Source organism: Rattus norvegicus, chromosome X (genome assembly GCF_021556685.1).
Source record: "Rattus norvegicus strain SHRSP/BbbUtx chromosome X, alternate assembly SHRSP_T2T, whole genome shotgun sequence".
Taxonomy (NCBI): domain Eukaryota; kingdom Metazoa; phylum Chordata; class Mammalia; order Rodentia; family Muridae; genus Rattus; species Rattus norvegicus.
Window position 1 is genome coordinate 15,593,883 of NC_141554.1, and position 17,867 is coordinate 15,611,749.

Below are 17,867 nucleotides of genomic sequence, written 5' to 3' on the forward strand. Positions count from 1 at the left end.
AAAATTAATGGCAGGAAATTCTAAGCTAACAAAAATACTACTTGTCATGGAGCTATTTCAAGAACATTAAAACAAGTTGCAAGTACTCTAGGAAATAATGTGCCCTTTTGGACTCCATGGTACAAGTGTTTTCTGACTCTTTGTATACTCAACATTCTCCTCTTCGGAGCGCTGTTTCTTTTGTCCACGTATCTGATTTCCACGTGTCTTTATCTGATTTCTTCTCATATCATCTGCCCAAACACTCCTCCCTACGGATTCTTCTGATCCTTCTGGTCGGCCTCAAGTGAAGTTTTTAAATCTGGCCCCTGGAATGAATGCCTTTGGAGTACTTTAGGAAGAGTGATCCAAAAGGCAGGCATGCACCCATTCCATTTTTCCGCCCATGGCCAGCTGTTGTTACTGCCTCTATCAACTTTGAGGGCTGGGTTTAAAGGTCACTTACTAATCACCCTCAAAACCAAAAGCAGGAGTACATGAGATACCTTAGTCATACTTGAACTGGTGTGTTTCAAATGGGAACTTATTTTTGGCTCTCCAAGCTAATATCTAAACTGGCTACGACTGGACAAATTAGAAATTGTCCATCTGACCAATCAGAAGCTTGGGGCACTGAGAGGGAAGCTGTTGTGCAAGACAAGAACATGTGTCTAAATATGTGCACATTAGAACATCACATTCTTGATTTACCTCAAAGGGGGCCGTGGTAAGCATTGTTCAGTTCAATGCTTACCCAAGCCAGTTAGCTTAAGACATGCAGTGCAGTCCTGCTACTCAAAGCTGTGGTTTGTTCAAGTTCAGTGATTCTGTTCTCTTTAGGATGTGGTATCTGGCCACAGCCTTGTTTCCAGTGCTACTGCTCTCAGGTCCTCACATCCTACTACAAGAAGCTGTAGTTGTGGAAGAGCCTGGGGTAACTAGGGTTTTAGGAGGAAAGCTCTTTCTCCAGCAGCCTTAACAGGCTGGCCTTGCCCACCCATCCTAAAAATGCCAATTCAAGAAGCAAATGACAAATTGTGAAAGGCAGAGAAAGGAGAGATGATCCTGTGCACATCAGAAAGAGGAATAGATAAGTGTCTGCTGACCCCACATCCCTCTGCAGGGTACTGATATCAGCTGTAGGTTTTAAACAGAGGACAAATTGAGGCAAGGAGGCAAGAGCTGTGCATAGTTGAGCAGCCTTAGTCAAGGTGTAGCCAGTAGTTTGTGTGACTCACAGGTCATTGTCTCAGTTCTGCTTCAGCACAGGTGATCTGTAGAATCTCTTATTGTTCGAGGGAGCAAGGATGGTCCTCAGGAGCTGAGTGCTCATGCTGTAGTCCTCACTGTGGATCACTGCCCTCATCTAGGTGATGGAATCCAAAGGAATGCTGACTTAGGATAATAATTGAACATCTGTAGGTACCTCGTAGGCATCTAGAACAGGCCTTGGTAAAAAGCTAACACTAAGATGCTCCCTTTACTCCTGTCTTTGTGTCCTTGGCCTCAATGGACATTGGACTAAGTGATCACTGATAGACACCCCTTGAGTGATTCATATTGACATATGGAGACATAACTAATAAGCCAGATTTAGAGGGATAGGTACAAAATGAAGGCAGAAACACCAGGCTTACATTGTGCTTTTAGGTGACTGGGGGCCTGAATGAGAAGTCAGTGCTTTTTAGGACCATCAGGGTTTCCCCGCCTCTTTCTGTGGATGTGTGCATGTGTCCATGTGTGTGCAGGTACATGTATGTTCATGTCATGTTTCAGAACCAACTGTTCTTCTCTGTGGGTAAAGATGGAAATGGGCCAGCACTTCTTGTGTTACTGCCGTGCCTGTGCTTTCTTTGAAGTGTACAAAGAAACTTATTTTCTTTCCTTAAAAGCAGACGTTTCTGAAAATAAAACATTTGACAGGAGTATGGGAGGAATGTGACCTATCGAGAATTACCACAAGTAAACATGTGCCCACATCACAACACAGCAAGTGGGAATGTAGAGAGCTTAAAATCATGTATCAGTGCCCAGAATTCTCCATGCTTCTTTCCAAGAACTAGGTCGTTTTATTAGTAGCCACTTTTGAATCTCTCAGTAAAAGTGTCTTAAGATTAAGGCTGTATTTGTGTCCCTTTCTGTCTTTATTCAGGATAGGGCTATATCAAGGTCCGGTGAAGGAGAATTGGGCATGAAGTCTTCTTTCCTGTACCTCTTAGTGTTTACATTTAGTTGTTCATATTGAGAGCCCCAAATATTGAAGTGCTAGAGTTTATGTGAATTTCTTTTAGAACATTTGGTGATAGCCAGGCATGGCAGCACATGCCTTTAATTCCAGCACTCAGGAGGCAGGGGCAGGTGCATCTCTCTGACTTTGAGGCCAGCCTGGTCTACACAGTTCCAGGTCAAACTAGTCTATCTAACAAGACCTTGTCTCAAAAAGGAAGGGAAGGAGGGAGGGAGAAAGGGAGGCAGGCAGGCAGGCAGTGGTGGCACACCCCTCTAATCCCAAGGAGATCTCCGTGAATTTGAGACTAGCCTGTTCTATAGAGGCAGTTCCAGGACAGCCAAGGCTACACAAAGAAACCCTGTCTCGAAGAAAACAAAATGTGTTAATAAATGACAACCATTTAACTACATTTTATAATTACACACATACATACATACATACATACATACATACATACATACATACATATAAGGTTTAAGATATCTCTGAGATAAATTCTTTTATTTCTTCAACTTTCTAGATGGTTCATGTACTTCCACAGAAGACAAACAAATTTTCTGTGGTAATACAACTAGGCCTTGAGTTGACCACAAGTATTAAATGTTGTTTTATCCCGACTTACATTAAATAAGATAGCACTCACAGAATCTGTTTTATTTTATTTAAAAAGACATTTCATACAATATATCTTTATCATATTCTTTCCTCTCCCCCAAATCCTCCCTACCCAAATTCACATTCTCACTTCCTCCCCCCCACTCTCTCTTTTGTCTCTTTCTGTCTCAAAAAAAAAAAAAGAAAAAAGAAAAGAAAAGAAAAACAAATGGAAACTAAGTAAATAAGATAAGTAACATCAAAAAGGAAAGGCGACCATGAAAGACACATAGAGTCTGTTTGGGCGCTATTACTTCTGATAAGGTGACAAGTATCTCATATCTCCTTTGACCAAATAGCTTTCACTTAAGTGAGCTTTTCATGTAATCTGCAGGTTATAGTTTGAGATCCTAAATTCAATGTCACCCTTTTCCCCAGTGGATTTTAGCTATCATTGATGATCCCTACCAATCTCGGAGACTCGCCCCTTGGTGCTTGCATCTTGGTAATCTTTTGATGTGTGGGAATAGTTTAGAGTTGAAATTAGTCATTTCAAGTCATCATTCCAAACAAGTATACATGTATACATGCAGGGCTCTGTTTCTAATATTTTCTTGTTGCCTTTCTTTTAGGAAAAACCAACCTGAAATGTGTTGATTTTAATAATACTAAGCATGGATGCTTGGAAATAATAAATTCGTTTGAGTTCCACATCTCCAGAAATACCTAGTAGAAAGCAATTGGAGAGAAAACCTTCCTTAAGTTTTACCACAGAACACCTCTGTAAGCAAGCTGCGTGCTACTTCAGAGCTGTGGCCGGCAGAGGGCAGTGTTTCACCGCAACAAAGCCCCAATACTTCCTTTCAATTTGCTAAGTTTCCAGCTGGAAATGACTGCAGTACAGGCTGGGGAAAAACAAAAAACAGGGAGCTTATTCTTTTAAGCTCTAAGAAATCTATAGATGTCCTTTTTCTAGTGCATGAAAACCACTTTAAAAGTGATAAGGTAAAAATAATTTTGAAACAATAAATTATCTCAAGATGAAAACTCAGTGCCACTCATCAGCTATGAATAGGATGAATCATTTAAGGCTTGTTTTTGTCTTGTCTTGTTTTAATGATTATCATGAGTCGCTTTCGTGAAATATTCATGACTCTAATTATCTTGGAGGTTAAAAGAAAGTCTGGCAAGGTTGGGGATTTAGCTCAGTGGTAGAGCGCTTGCCTACGAAGCGCAAGACCCTGGGTTCAGTCCCCAGCTCCGAAAAAAAAAAAAAAAAGAAAGTCTGGCAAGCCAATGTGGTGGTGCACGCCTTTACTCCCTGCACTCAGGAGGCAGAGACAGGTGGATGTCTGTGAAGCTAGCCTGTCTTCTAGGACAGCCAAAGCCACATACTGAGATCCTACACCCATTAAAAGAAGAAAAAGGAAAAAGAAAACAAAAACAGCCTAACATTTTAGCATGGGACACTTTTGTGATCATCTTCTGATATTTAACTTCTAAAATAAAATTATGGCAGCTGATGGATATAGTTTGAAAAGTCGAAAATTCTTAAGGGCTTATAATGAAATTCTCTGAAGAAAGTATTAGAAGAGATACCCTTTCTCCTCTGCTGTCCTCACTTCCTCCAGCAGCCAATCAGCTATGTTGATCCTTCCTCCTAAAGGTGCCTCACATCTCAGCTCTCTACAGCAGGGGCACATCCATGGTTTTATCCCTGAGAACATTTGGTTTGTCACTAAATCTTCAGTCACCCCTCCCATCCTCCGTGGATGTCTCACATGAATACACAGTTCCCTCGTCCCACCTCACAAACAGAAGAGCTGGCAAGTGAAATCACTCAAAGAACTCACTTTTTCTTAAAGAAATGTCTCCTCCTGTCCATTATCACCTTTTTAGAAAGTAGTTTGAATACACTATTTTCATTTGAATCTGCCATATTTCTTTTAATATGCTTTTACTTTTGATGTTCTGACAAGGCTTTTATATTCTTTCCTTTAAGTGCAGTAAGCTGGCTCTCTCCCTAGGGATTAATAAGGTATGTGTAGCTTAGAGTCCACTGTTTCCTCAGCAATGTTCCTCAAAGGAAAGAAAATTGTGCTTTGCAAAGGGACCTCACATATCCCAGGTAGGTCCTGGAGCTGTCGAACTGCTTTGGTTCCTTCTCATATTAAAACCTACAGCAAATGTACCACAAATCTAGGCCATTGCCTTTGTAATTTTTGTCCACTATGAATATCCATTCCGTTTCTGTCCTTGTAGAACATCAATCTGACTTGGCAATAAAACTAGAAGAAAAAATCTAGTCCTGCTAGTTCTAGAAGTTTATTCAATCCTTCAGTGACGTCTACAGTCCCACAGTCTGAAAGGATGTAGAAAATGAGTCTTCCAGAAGGGTAAGGGAGCACTTCTCCCACCCCTCTGCGCTGTACCCATTCACTACTATGAGGATCATAAATATCCAGTCAACGGGTCAGGAGACTCACTTGTGTTACTTGGCTGTCCTCTCCTCCTAATTGCCACACATACTTGGAACCATGTAATCTTTACCCACGAGAGCTGACCCCATGTGTCCTGTGTTTTTCAAGCCTTGCTGGCCACAAAGGGGAAGTGAATATGAGCATGCATGCAAACCTGTCAGTTCCCTTTGCAGCCAGCTCAATGTGTTGGCTTAAAAATATAGAGGAAACGGTGTTTTTCTTCTGAGTACAGGCTGAATTTCCCCATCAAGATAAGCATTTCTGCTTCTGACAGATGGAGAGGGGGTGCAGAAAAGAAGAGTGAATGCAGTTATGGGAAAGGGGTCTTGAAAGAGAAAAGTAGGGACACAGAGACAAAACCGAACTGGGAAAGAGAAAGAGGTGCTCCTGAATACAGGAAAAGAAAACAGTAGAAGGGAGTGTCCAGGGTGCTAAGAAAATCTCATTTGGAGGACACCAGAAAGAGGCAGGAAGGAAACAGAGAAAGGAACTGCTATTAAAGGACTCTGTAAAGTCTATGCCAGCAGGATTAGCAGAAGGCATAAAGAACTTTGATCTAGAAACTTGCTGTTGGCCACTATTTGAAAACAGGATAGACTGGCCATGGTGGTATTCACTTATAAATCCCTGAACCTGGAAGAGTCCACCACTAGAATAGTATGTTGAACGCCAGCCTGGGCTATGTGAAGAGTTCCTGCCTCCAAAAGAACAAAACCAAAATAGCACAGCAGAGGGATTAGGGTTACTCCTCTCAATTGAGTTCCTACCATTGAGGCAGATCTCTAGGGCCGTGGCCTTGTTGCTATTTTCCATTGTAATGTGGTGGCTAGTTCAGCGACCCAGATTGTACAGAAAGGCCAAGGCTCAGATGCATATTAATGTAGCTTCTGGTGTCTTTCCAGATGACCTCACATTCTTTGTCTGCTTGCTGAGTTTCAGAGTATGGTCTGGCTAGCATAAAACAGAATGGATCTGCTACCTCTCCAGATACTGCTGTTAGGATTGCAAGCTAGGCTTCAGTTCACTTTGTGGGTTTCTTCTAGAATTGGCCCAGAGTCACTTTCCTTGTATACCTCTCCAGACCTCATGTTTACCCTCAACCTCCAGCTGTGAATTTCGCCCTTTTCCCTGGTATTTGGCTATTTGGATAACATACCAAATATTTTCTGATTGCTGGGTACTTTTATTAAGTCATTCAGCCCTCTTAACAACTCTCTTGAGTGAGGTCCAGCCATTACTCATGTTTTTCTCTGGAAGAGAAAGAGCGTGTCCAAGGCAATTTATAAATGATGGAGCAAATATTTGAACTCAGGCAATCTTTTAGCCTGCCTATTATGCTGCCTCTCGTTCCTTATTTACTGAAGTGTACTTAAGCTCTAAGTTGCATTTGGCCTCACCAGGCTTCTTCCCATGGTCGCGTCAATGAAGTCATAGATTACACTCCATATTCATTGGCCAACACTAATCCACTAGACTGTTGGAATAGGCAGTACTGACATTTCCCCTGCACAGCTTCCCCTTAATTTTCTTTTATTCTCTAGTGAACCACTAATTCTTTCCTGAGACATGTTTAATATTTAATCAGCACACCTGAACTGAGACATTGTGCTTCTTTTTTTTTTTTTTGAATTTTTTTTTTATTAACGAGTATTTCTTATATACATTTCGAGTGTTATTCCCTTTCCCGGTTTCCGGGCAAACATCCCCCTAATCCCTCCCCCTCCCCTTCTTTATGGGTGTTCCCCTCCCCATCCTCCCCCCATTGCCGCCCTCCCCACAACAATCTAGTTCACTGGAGGTTCAGTGTTAGCAGGACCCTGGACTTCCCCTTCCACTGGTGCTCTTACTAGGATATTCATTGCTACCTATGAGGTCAGAGTCCAGGGTTAGTCCATGTATAGTCTTTAGGTAGTGGCTTAGTCCCTGGAAGCTCTGGTTGGTTGGCATTGTTGTTCATAAGGGGTCTCAAGCCCCTTCAAGCTCTTCCAGTTCTTTCTCTGATTCCTTCAACGGGGGTCCTATTCTCAGTTCAGTGGTTTGCTGCTGGCATTTGCCTCTGTATTTGCTGTATTCTGGCTGTGTCTCTCAGGAGCGATCTACATCCGGCTCCTGTCGGTCTGCACTTCTTTGCTTCATCCATCTTGTCTAATTGGGTGGCTGTATATGTATGGGCCACATGTGGGGCAGGCTCTGAATGGGTGTTCCTTTGTCTCTGTTTTAATCTTTGCCTCTCTATTCCCTGCCAAGGGTAGTCTTGTTCCCCCCCCCCCTTTTTTTTCTTCTTCAAGCAGTTTTTTTTATCTGTATATATATATTTATATTTATATAAAAAGACCAATAATAGCAGTGTGTTATGCATCAACAGCAGCAACAGCTTTTCCAGGTTCTGCAGTCATCTGAACAAAACTGTAGAGACATCCAGCACACTCCATTAAAAAAAAAAAAGTAAAAAAACAAAACCCGAGAAAACAGCACAGTTCTGTTACTCTTGTGGTACCTGGCACCATTTTTTTTTTAAATTAGCTTCTCAATCATCATCTGGAAAGAAAACATTCTGAGCAACATCATTAAAAACAGCTCTGATAAAACACGGTCACTACTACGTATCATAAAGCAGGTACAAGCTATTTTACATCCACAGAGGTATGATACAGTACTGTCCTACATCTATAATACTAGAGGATACAATTTAAAAGGCATTATTTGAGACTTGATTCTACTTTTCCAGCAGAGGGCCCAAAGGACGGTGTGACACAGCTTTGTAAGGAAACATACTCTAGACAGGATTTCCTTTCACTAGTGGCACAGTTCTAAGGATTCATTCTCTCCATGAATGTCAGCTAAAACCATTATTAAAAAAATGAAATATCCCTAGAACAAAACCGTATAACCACCGGATTCACATGAAGATGACCTAGTGGAGACAAGCTGGACCTCACCTTACCAACAAGCTATCAAATCTGTTATGTTTAAACAGTGAGACCTCCAAGGAAGGAGATGCCAAGTAGTGCTTCAAAGCTTCGGACCACAATCAAACACAGCATCCTTTTCAACAGAAGCAGAAGCTCATCTGAATATGCTCAAGGATGCTGACATCAACATTTAATCATCTCCTCACTCATCCAGGAAGAAGGGGAGATCAGTTACTACTGTACTTTATTGTGTTCAACCAAATCACCATGTTACAAAAATAGCAAGCTGCCATAATAAAAAATAAGGCTCCTCTATCCAGCACCAGATAGCATCATTTTACTTTCAAGCCTAGAAATTGCACACTTGTATATAAACCAACCGAAGATGAGGATTGAGAGTTCATCTTGGTGGATTTTTCCTTTGATGAATATGAAGTGTCCTTCCTTATCTTTTTTGATGACTTTTAATTGAAAATTGATTTTATTTGATATTAGAATGGCTACTCCAGCTTGCTTCTTCAGACCATTTGCTTGGAAAGTTGTTTTCCAGCCTTTCACTCTGAGGTAGTGTCTGTCTTTGTCTCTGAGGTGTGTTTCCTGTAGGCAGCAGAATGCAGGGTCCTCATTGCGTATCCAGTTTGTTAATCTATGTCTTTTTTTTTTTGGTTCTTTTTTTCGGAGCTGGGGACCGAACCCAGGGCCTTGCGCTTCCTAGGTAAGCGCTCTACCACTGAGCTAAATCCCCAGCCCCCAATCTATGTCTTTTTATTGGAGAGTTGAGGCCATTGATGTTGAGAGATATTAAGGAATAGTGATTATTGCTTCCTGTTATATTCATATTTGGATGTGAGGTTATGTTTGTGTGCTTTTCTTCTCTTTGTTTTGTTGCCAAGATGATTAGTTTCTTGCTTCTTCTAGGGTTTAGCTTGCCTCCTTATGTTGGGCTTTACCCTTTATTATCCTTTGTAGTGCTGGATTTGTAGAAAGATATTGTGTAAATTTGGTTTTGTCATGGAATATCTTGGTTTCTCCATCTATGTTAATTGAGAGTTTTGCAGGATACAGTAACCTGGGCTGGCATTTGTGTTCTCTTAGGGTCTGTATGACATCTGTCCAGGATCTTCTGGCCTTCATAGTTTCTGGCGAGAAGTCTGGTGTGATTCTGATAGGTCTGCCTTTATATGTTACTTGACCTTTTTCCCTTACTGCTTTTAATATTCTTTCTTTATTTTGTGCGTTTGGTGTTTTGACTATTATGTGACGGGAGGTGTTTCTTTTCTGGTCCAATCTATTTGGAGTTCTGTAGGCTTCTTGTATGCCTATGGGTATCTCTTTTTTTAGGTTAGGGAAGTTTTCTTCTATGTTTTTGTTGAAGATATTTACTGGTCCTTTGAGCTGGGAGTCTTCACTCTCTTCTATACCTATTATCCTTAGGTTTGATCTTCTCATTGAGTCCTGGATTTCCTGTATGTTTTGGACCAGTAGCTTTTTCTGCTTTACATTATCTTTGACAGTTGAGTCAATGATTTCTATGGAATCTTCTGCTCCCGAGATTCTCTCTTCCATCTCTTGTATTCTGTTGGTGAAGCTTGTATCTACAGCTCCTTGTCTTTTCTTTTGATTTTCTATGTCCAGGGTTGTTTCCATGTGTTCTTTCTTAATTGCTTCTATTTCCATTTTTAATTCCTTCAACTGTTTGATTGTGTTTTCCTGGAATTCTTTCAGGGATTTTTGCGATTCCTCTCTGTAGGCTTCTACTTGTTCTCTAAGGGAGTTCTTTATGTCTTTCTTGAAGTCCTCCAGCATCATGACCAAATATGATTTTGAAACTAGATCTTGCTTTTCTGGTGTGTTTGGATATTCCGTGTTTGCTTTGGTGGGAGAATTGGGCTCCGATGATGCCATGTAGTCTTGGTTTCTGTTGCTTGGGTTCCTGCGCTTGCCTCTCGCCATCAGATTATCTCTAGTGTTACTTTGTTCTGCTATTTCTGACCGTGGCTAGACTGTCCTATAAGCCTGTGTGTCAGGAGTGCTGTAGACCTGTTTTCCTGTTTTCTTTCAGCCAGTTATGGGGACAGAGTGTTCTGCTTTCGGGCGTGTAGTTTTTCCTCTCTACAGGTCTTCAGCTGTTCCTGTGGGCCTGTGTCTTGAGTTCACCAGGCAGGTTTCTTGCAGGGGAAAAGTTGGTCCTACCTGTGGTTCCAAGGCTCAAGTTTGCTCGTGGGGTACTGCCTAAGTCCTCTCCGCGGCGGCAGCAACCGGGAAGATCTGCGCCGCTCTTTACTGAGCCTCCGTGCACCAGGGTTCCAGATGACGTTTGGTGTTTTCCTCTGGCGTCTGGATGTGCACAGAGTGCAGTCTCTTCTGGTTTCCCAGGCGTGTCTGCCTCTCTGAAGGTTCAGCTCTCCCTCCCACAGGATTTGGGTGCAGAGAACTGTTTATCTGGTCTGTTTCCTTCAGGTTCTGGCGGTGTCTCTGGCACAGGGGTCCTGCCGCTCCCGGGCCCTCCCCTACGGGAACCCAGAGGCCTTATACAGTTGCCTCTTGGGCCAGGGATGTGGGCAGGGGTGGGCAGTGTTGGTGGTCTCCTCCGCTGTGCAGCCTCAGGAGTGCCCACCTGATCAGGCGGTGAGGTCTCTCTCCCACGACATTGTGCTTCTTAAAAGTACTTTGTACATATTTATACACAAGTGCTTAGGTTTTGTAGTTTTAAGACTCAGAAAACATTTCTATTTTTATGTTCTCGGGGATCCCCACATTTGATACCTCAGTGCTATTTGTAAGTAAAATGCTAAGCTATCAAAAATATGATCTGATGTATGAATTTTAAAATCCTTGAGGAATATATATTAAGACTAGTGACTAGCTAGATTTATTATTTGTTTGTTTGTTTATGTCCTGACTGTAGTTTCCCCTCCCTCCTTTCCTCCTGGTCTCCCACTACCACCTCCCCTCTCTGCCCACCCATCCACTCCCCCTCCATTTCTCTTCAGAAAAGAGCAGGCCTCTCATGGATTTCAACTATCTATGGTATATCAACTTGCAGTAAGACTAGTCAGCTTCTCTCCTATTAAGGCTAGACAGGGCAACCCAGTAGAAGGAAAGGATCCCAAATGCAGGCTACAGAGCCAGAGACAGCCCTTGCTCCCACTGTTAGGAGTTCCACAAGAAGACCCATGTTACAACTGTAACATGTACAGAGGGCCAAGGTCAGACCCATATAGGCTCCCTGGCTGGCAGTGGGTCCCTATGAGCCCAGGATAGTTGATTCTGTGGATTTTCTTGTAGTATCCTAGATCTCTCTGGCTTCTACAGTCCTTTCCCCCATTTCTGCAGGATTCCCCGAGTTCCACCTAATGTTTGGCTGTGAGTCTCTGCATCTGTTTCCATAAATTTCTGGCTGCCTCTCTGATGACAACTGGGCTAGGCACCAACCTATGAGTATGGCAGAATATCATTAGAAGTAGTTTCATTGCCTTTTTTTTTTTTGCCAGTAATGTTTGGTTCTATCCTGGGTCTCTGGGCTATCCGGTCTCTGATTCCTGGCCCTCCAGGCAGTGTCAAGGGTGGACTCCATCTCATGGCATGGGTCTCACATGTTATGTGCTACCTTTATCCCAGCACATCTTGTAGGCAGGACAAATTGTAGGTCAAAGTGTTGTGGCTGGGTTGGTGTCCCAGTCCCTCCACTGGAAGTGTTGCCTGGCTACAGGAGGTGGCCATTCAGGCTCCGTACCCTCCATTGCTAGGTGTCTCATAGGCTAGATTTATTGATAAATGTTTTTTTTATTTGTGTGTTTTTGTTTTGTCCTCGCTACGGTTGCCTGGCAGAAGAAGCCATTAAACTAAGTATACGCACATAGAAGTTGAAGTTCTTTGTGACCCATTTAAAGAAGAAAGGATTAAGGTCCAGAATAGATATAAAAGTACTTCAACAATTGCAGTAAAGAAAGAAAGCTAAGCAACTAGGGAGGAGGGGCCAGTGCAGCTACGAAGAGACCATTCACCCAAGAGCAAGCCTCCACGCAGGAAGCTTTACAGACAATGACACTACATGGCCCTAGTGATCGGGAAGGTGCACACTGAAGCCACAAGGAGATACCCATCTTACACCCATCTGATTGATAAAAAGTTTTGTGTGATGAAACCCACACTTAGTGAGGGTTAGTGAGGATGTGGGCAGCTAAGAGCTCACTTCTGCCTTCTTGTGAGATTGGGTGTATAATAAAAGTGCTTTGGAAAATGATCAGAACTGGGATAGGCTGAAGACCTGCATAGGCTCACAGCCAGGCATTGTTGCTTGAGGTGTCAACTCTAAGGAACCTCCATGCAAGGACCCTTGGTGAGCAGAAGACTGCTCCTCTCTTACTGACAGAAAAACTGGAAACTACCTAAGTGTCCGTTGGTAGGGGAAATGGAGAAATGAACTCGTGCTGATTTGTGTCCTATAACACTACATCTGTGAAAGGAAATAAAGGCTCTGTGTTCGACATAGATAAGCATAGCTGTAGAAAGGAAACCTATAAGATGATAAAGTAGTAGTTACACCACTTGGAAGCTGTTTAGAAAAAGAATGCGTATCTTGTTATACATATGGGTTATAAAAGGACAAAAATATCCATTGAGACAATGTATATTATGTTTAGAAAATAGACTTTGGGGGATGCTGTGAGATGAGCTTTAGTATATCTAACTTTGAATCGTGCGTGTGGGTACTAGAGAATTATTATTGTATCATCGCCACTCTCTCTGTTTAGGCAAGGTCTCACTGCGTTGGCCCAGCTGGCCCTGATCTCACTGTATCTCGAGTTTTCAAGCCTCTTGCCTCAGTCTCCTGAAGAGCTGGGACTCATGTACCACCATGCCTACCAAGTCAACTATTACATAACTGTAAAACAAATCTGTTCCATTTGAAACATAGGCATCTATCTATTGTGCTATGGATTGAACTTCCCTTTTAAAATGTTTCTAATTAAAAATATTTACCCAAGTATAATAATGCATACCTGTAAAATCCCAGCATGACCAAACAGTAAGATAACAAGTTCAAGACCAGCCTATACTATATATCACTTTCCTGTTTCAAGAAAAGAAAACATAGTTTATATACATATAAAGTAAACTTATATGCGAAATTACCAAATAAGATAAATACTGGCTAACTGTTGCTCCTGAACCAATTGGTAACCAAAGCTAAAAGTGAATTTTAACTGAATAACTTTTCCAGAACTCATCTTGCTATGTTTTATGAACTTAAAAAAATTAAATTAGGTAAAAATATACCAATTTTTTGAAAAACAATAGTTTCATGTGTCTGGGTTTGCACTGAATTAGCTTTCAAGATTCAAGTAGAGCTTGCAAGATATGCAAATATATGATAGCCAGAAAGCCAGTCTTGAAGGTTTGGGAGTTTGGGCATCATACAGTTTTGATAAATAAGTTTTTGCACGAGTTACGTATTAATAGTACTAAATTTTGGGGAGGTTGGGGTTGTCTGTTCTTAGTGACTATCATCTTGGAGGCTTAGAGAAATAGCTCAGTTGATTAATTGCTTGCTACACAAACAGTAAGACCTGGGTTTAATCCCCAGCACCCACATGAAAACTTTAGGCATGAGAATACATAGTAGGGAGGCAGAGACAGGAAGATCCCTGGGGCTTGTTGGCCAGCCAGTCTAGCCCGATCAGAACTACAGGTTCAGTGAGGGACCTTGTCTCAAAAATAAGGCAAAAAGTGTTTGAGGATAACATTTCATGCTGACCTCTGGCTTCCAGTGTGCACCTGCACACCTCCATGCACATGAAGGCGTATGCACACAAAAGACATCCTGGCAATTATCAGTGTACTTAGGTAGCGTGAAATGACAAAGAAAAACATTGTTTTAGTAGAGACAATCTGTGGAATGGAAGGTTATCAGTTTGTATTCTCTCAGTTAAATACAGCCACTGCAGACACACCACAACACAGTGACATGATGCCAGTGAAGTACTAGCAGGATAAAGGCATATAAAATACATGTTTACTTTTCTTCCCATTTTGTTGCTTGTAAACAGGAAGGAAGAAAATAAGAGGCAAAGTGGAAGTCTAGGACAAACCTCATACCTGTTTTCCAGAACTATGACCATTGTTCCCGCTACCCAACCAGCTCACCAAGTCTTCATCTGCAAACCCAAACTGAACTAAGACACCACAGCAGCCATTCACCCAGACATACCATGGGCACTTCTCTATCATTGCTATCGCTGCATTAATAGAAAACTATTTCCCAGCCACAGATGATTTAGCCATCTATGTCTTTAAATGTTCATTGCTTCTTTATTTACAACTAACTTTTAATTCCATTGAAATTTCCTTTGGTATGGTACAAAGTGAGGATATAAATTGGCTTTTTATTTGAAATTTACTCAGCACTATTTATTGAACCATCTCTGCCTTCTTGCAGCTCTTTGCGATGGTCCCTTTATTTTCAGTGATTTTTCTCTCAGGGAGCTGGATATATAAGAGTTACCTTAGAAGCGTTGCAAAAATAGGTACACCGTAACTGACAAAGCTTTAGGTTTCCCTCTGATTAGTTCCTGCCCATGTCTGAGAGCCAGCCACCCGCCACATTGCTCCCTTGTTTGCTAGTTTTCTTTTAATTGAAGGCTAAGAGTGTTTAATAGAAGTGAAGTAAGTTTCTATTATCAGGTTAAATGTCCCTTATCTGAAATGTTAAGGACTATACGTTTTTCAGATTTTAGAGTTACTCTGATCAGGAATATCTGCATAAACTTTACTGGTTGAACATTCCTACCCTAAAATTCCAGTATCTAAAATTTTAAAACATTTCAGATTTTGGAGCATTTTAACTTTAAGGTTTTAAAATTAGGTATGCTGAGTATATACTTACTTTAGAAACCTAAAAACATAATAATTCTGCAGCATTCCTATTGAAATTTTTCTACTTTGTGTTTTCTGGGTAACTTCCAATAGGCTCTGATTGAAATCGTTGTAATTTTATTAGTTCTATTTTTGTCTAAGCAGGATTAGTCCATTTGTTTATTAAAATCAAGGCTTATATAGAATTATCTTTTTCTAAGATGGCAGGAACAGGCACCATCTAACCTGGCTCTGTGCGTAGTGCTTTCCGAAAGCTGACAGCAGTGCTTAGCACTGAGATGTCACTCAGGGAGCCAGGCAGCTCATGTTGCCCTTAGATGGCATTGCACATATGAAATAGTATTTAGAAGCTTATTCTGTCTACAGACCTTTTGCAAGGTGAACATGTGCTTCTGAATTTCCTTTTTCTGTGTATACCTAAAACTAAGCCTTATGTTAGCAGATGGAAAGTCAGTATTTCCTAAGTACATACACCAATGATCAATAAGACATTATATGTAATAAATATCCCTAAATTTAGTGAGTCGGTAGCATGTTTTTTTAAAAATTCTAGAACTGTTCTCAAGATTCAGAATAATTTAAGGAATACTTAAAATTAAATTTCTATCAGTAAAAAAAAGGCATTATGGAAGGATGACTATAATCAAATTTTTCTTTATTACAATTAGCATAAGTTAATTTAGTAAATGTTTTCAAATATTTAATAGAGATCGTTGTTTAATATAATGAGATCACTTCTTGAATCATGAGTATTTTGTTTTAATGTTCCTGAACATGTAGTAACTACTAGTATAGTTTGTGTGTTGGCATGCATGAGTGTGTTCAGGCATGTGTCTGTGTGGTGTGTATGCTTGTGCATGCACATGTGTTCTTGTATGTGTACTTCTGTGCAGAGGTCAGAGGAGCACATTAGGTGCCCTACTCCATCTATCTACCAGGTCAATTGGCCATCAAGTCCCAGGATATGCCTACCTCTGCACCCCAGCCCATTTGCTCTGGTTATCATTGCTGTGATGAAACACCATGACCAAAACAACTTGCAGAGGAAAGGGTTTGTTTGGCTTATGAACCTCCACATCACCCCTTTATTGAAGGAAGTCAGGGCAGAAACTCAAGCACAGCAGGAACCTCAAGACTGGAGCCAAAGCAGAGGCCATAGAGGGTAATGCTTATGGCATTCTCAACCTGTTTTCTTATAGAACCTAGGACTACCTGCCCAGGGGTGTCCCCACCCACAATGGACTGGGCTACTGGGCCCTCCCCTATCAATGACTAATTAAGAAAATGCCTATAGGTTATCCTACAGCTTGATCTTTTTCTCAAGATATTTTCTCAATTGAGGCTCCCTCATCTCTGATGACTCTTAACTTATATCAAATAAACATAAACTAGCAAGTCCACTGAGCCATCTCTACAGCTCTTGATAATAAACTGTGTTTACTAATGGGATATTAAGAGGTAAAGAATCCTTACCACTAATAGGATCCAAGTTTTCATTATTTCAAATTATACAGTTAATAAATTTCATTTAGATATTATCTGATACCATTGTCAGGACACCAGCTAAAATTGTTTTAACACTTTTTATGAGCCTCTAATTGTTCTGAAAGCTTCCAGTTTTTATCCTCAAATGTTATTTGTATTTCTAGATATACTTTTGCTTAATCCATTCTTTATTCAACCTGTTTGTGCACTGTCTGAAATATACTGCTAAATGAAACTTAGTTCTAACTATATACAAGCAAATCTCATTGAGATAAAATTCAGCGCATCAAAAATCTGCATGCTTTTTTCTCATCCAAGTTATTTTTTGCAGTTTCTTAAAATTATAATTATATCATTTCTCCCTCCCTCTCTTCCCACTATATTTCCACCTCACTCCCTCTTATTCATTTAATTATTATTGTCACATACATGTGTAAATGTATAAATATGTAAATACAACATACTGTGGTTAATGTTGCTTGTGTTGTATATGATTTCAGGGTTAATTACTTGGTATTGGATAACCAATTAGAGGCACCTCCCTGAGGAAGACTAGTTTTTTCTCTCTTGGCAATCATTAGTTGCCTGTACTTCTTCATCTGGGGGTTTGGCCCCATGACATTTCCCTCATCCACATTGGCAAGTCAACTGGTGTAGTCATTAAGTCTTGCATAAGCAGCCATACTGTTGAGATGTCTTAGGTATACCTTCTGTGCCCTATCTAGAAAGTTCTTAAAATATTTTCACTTTCCGCTTCCACAATGTTCCCTGAGCCTTACGTGTATGGGTTATGTTGTAGATGTATCAGCTGGGCCTGGGCAGCCCATGATCAGTTGATGTCTGCATTTTGACAAGATGGTACTTTGGGTAATGGTCTCTGATGCAAAAGAAGCTTCTTTGAGGGGTAAAGAGCCACTTACCTGTGGATAGAAGGAGTATTTTGAATGCCACTGGCTCTGACCTGAAAGCTTCACCCTTGAGGACTAGCTTCCATAGTACTGGACAGTACTTTACAAGCTGCCATAAAAGGAATGCAACCAGTAGTCCTACCCAGCTGTGCCAGCTATTAGCCACAGCAATGACCAGCATAGCAACATGTCTAAAGGTGCTATAGTGGCACATATTTTGGTAGTAACCAACAGCTTTCTAATTGGCCTTAAGTCTTGATCCATAGCAGGGAAACTATGCCTGGTACCGTAAACCCAGTCAGTTCTCCAGGGCTAATGAGATCATAGGTCTTAGAGAAGAACCTACTACTGCCTTAAATCAATTTAATTCGTAACTGCATTCTCAATATGTAATGCTTTA

At 41.0% G+C, this 17,867-nt stretch overlaps 1 protein-coding gene across 28 annotated transcripts in view; it reads left to right on the forward strand.

Annotated features, from left to right (window-relative positions):
* Nucleotides 1-17,867, forward strand: part of Cask (calcium/calmodulin dependent serine protein kinase) — a 345,044-nt gene that overhangs the window by 188,426 nt on the left and 138,751 nt on the right.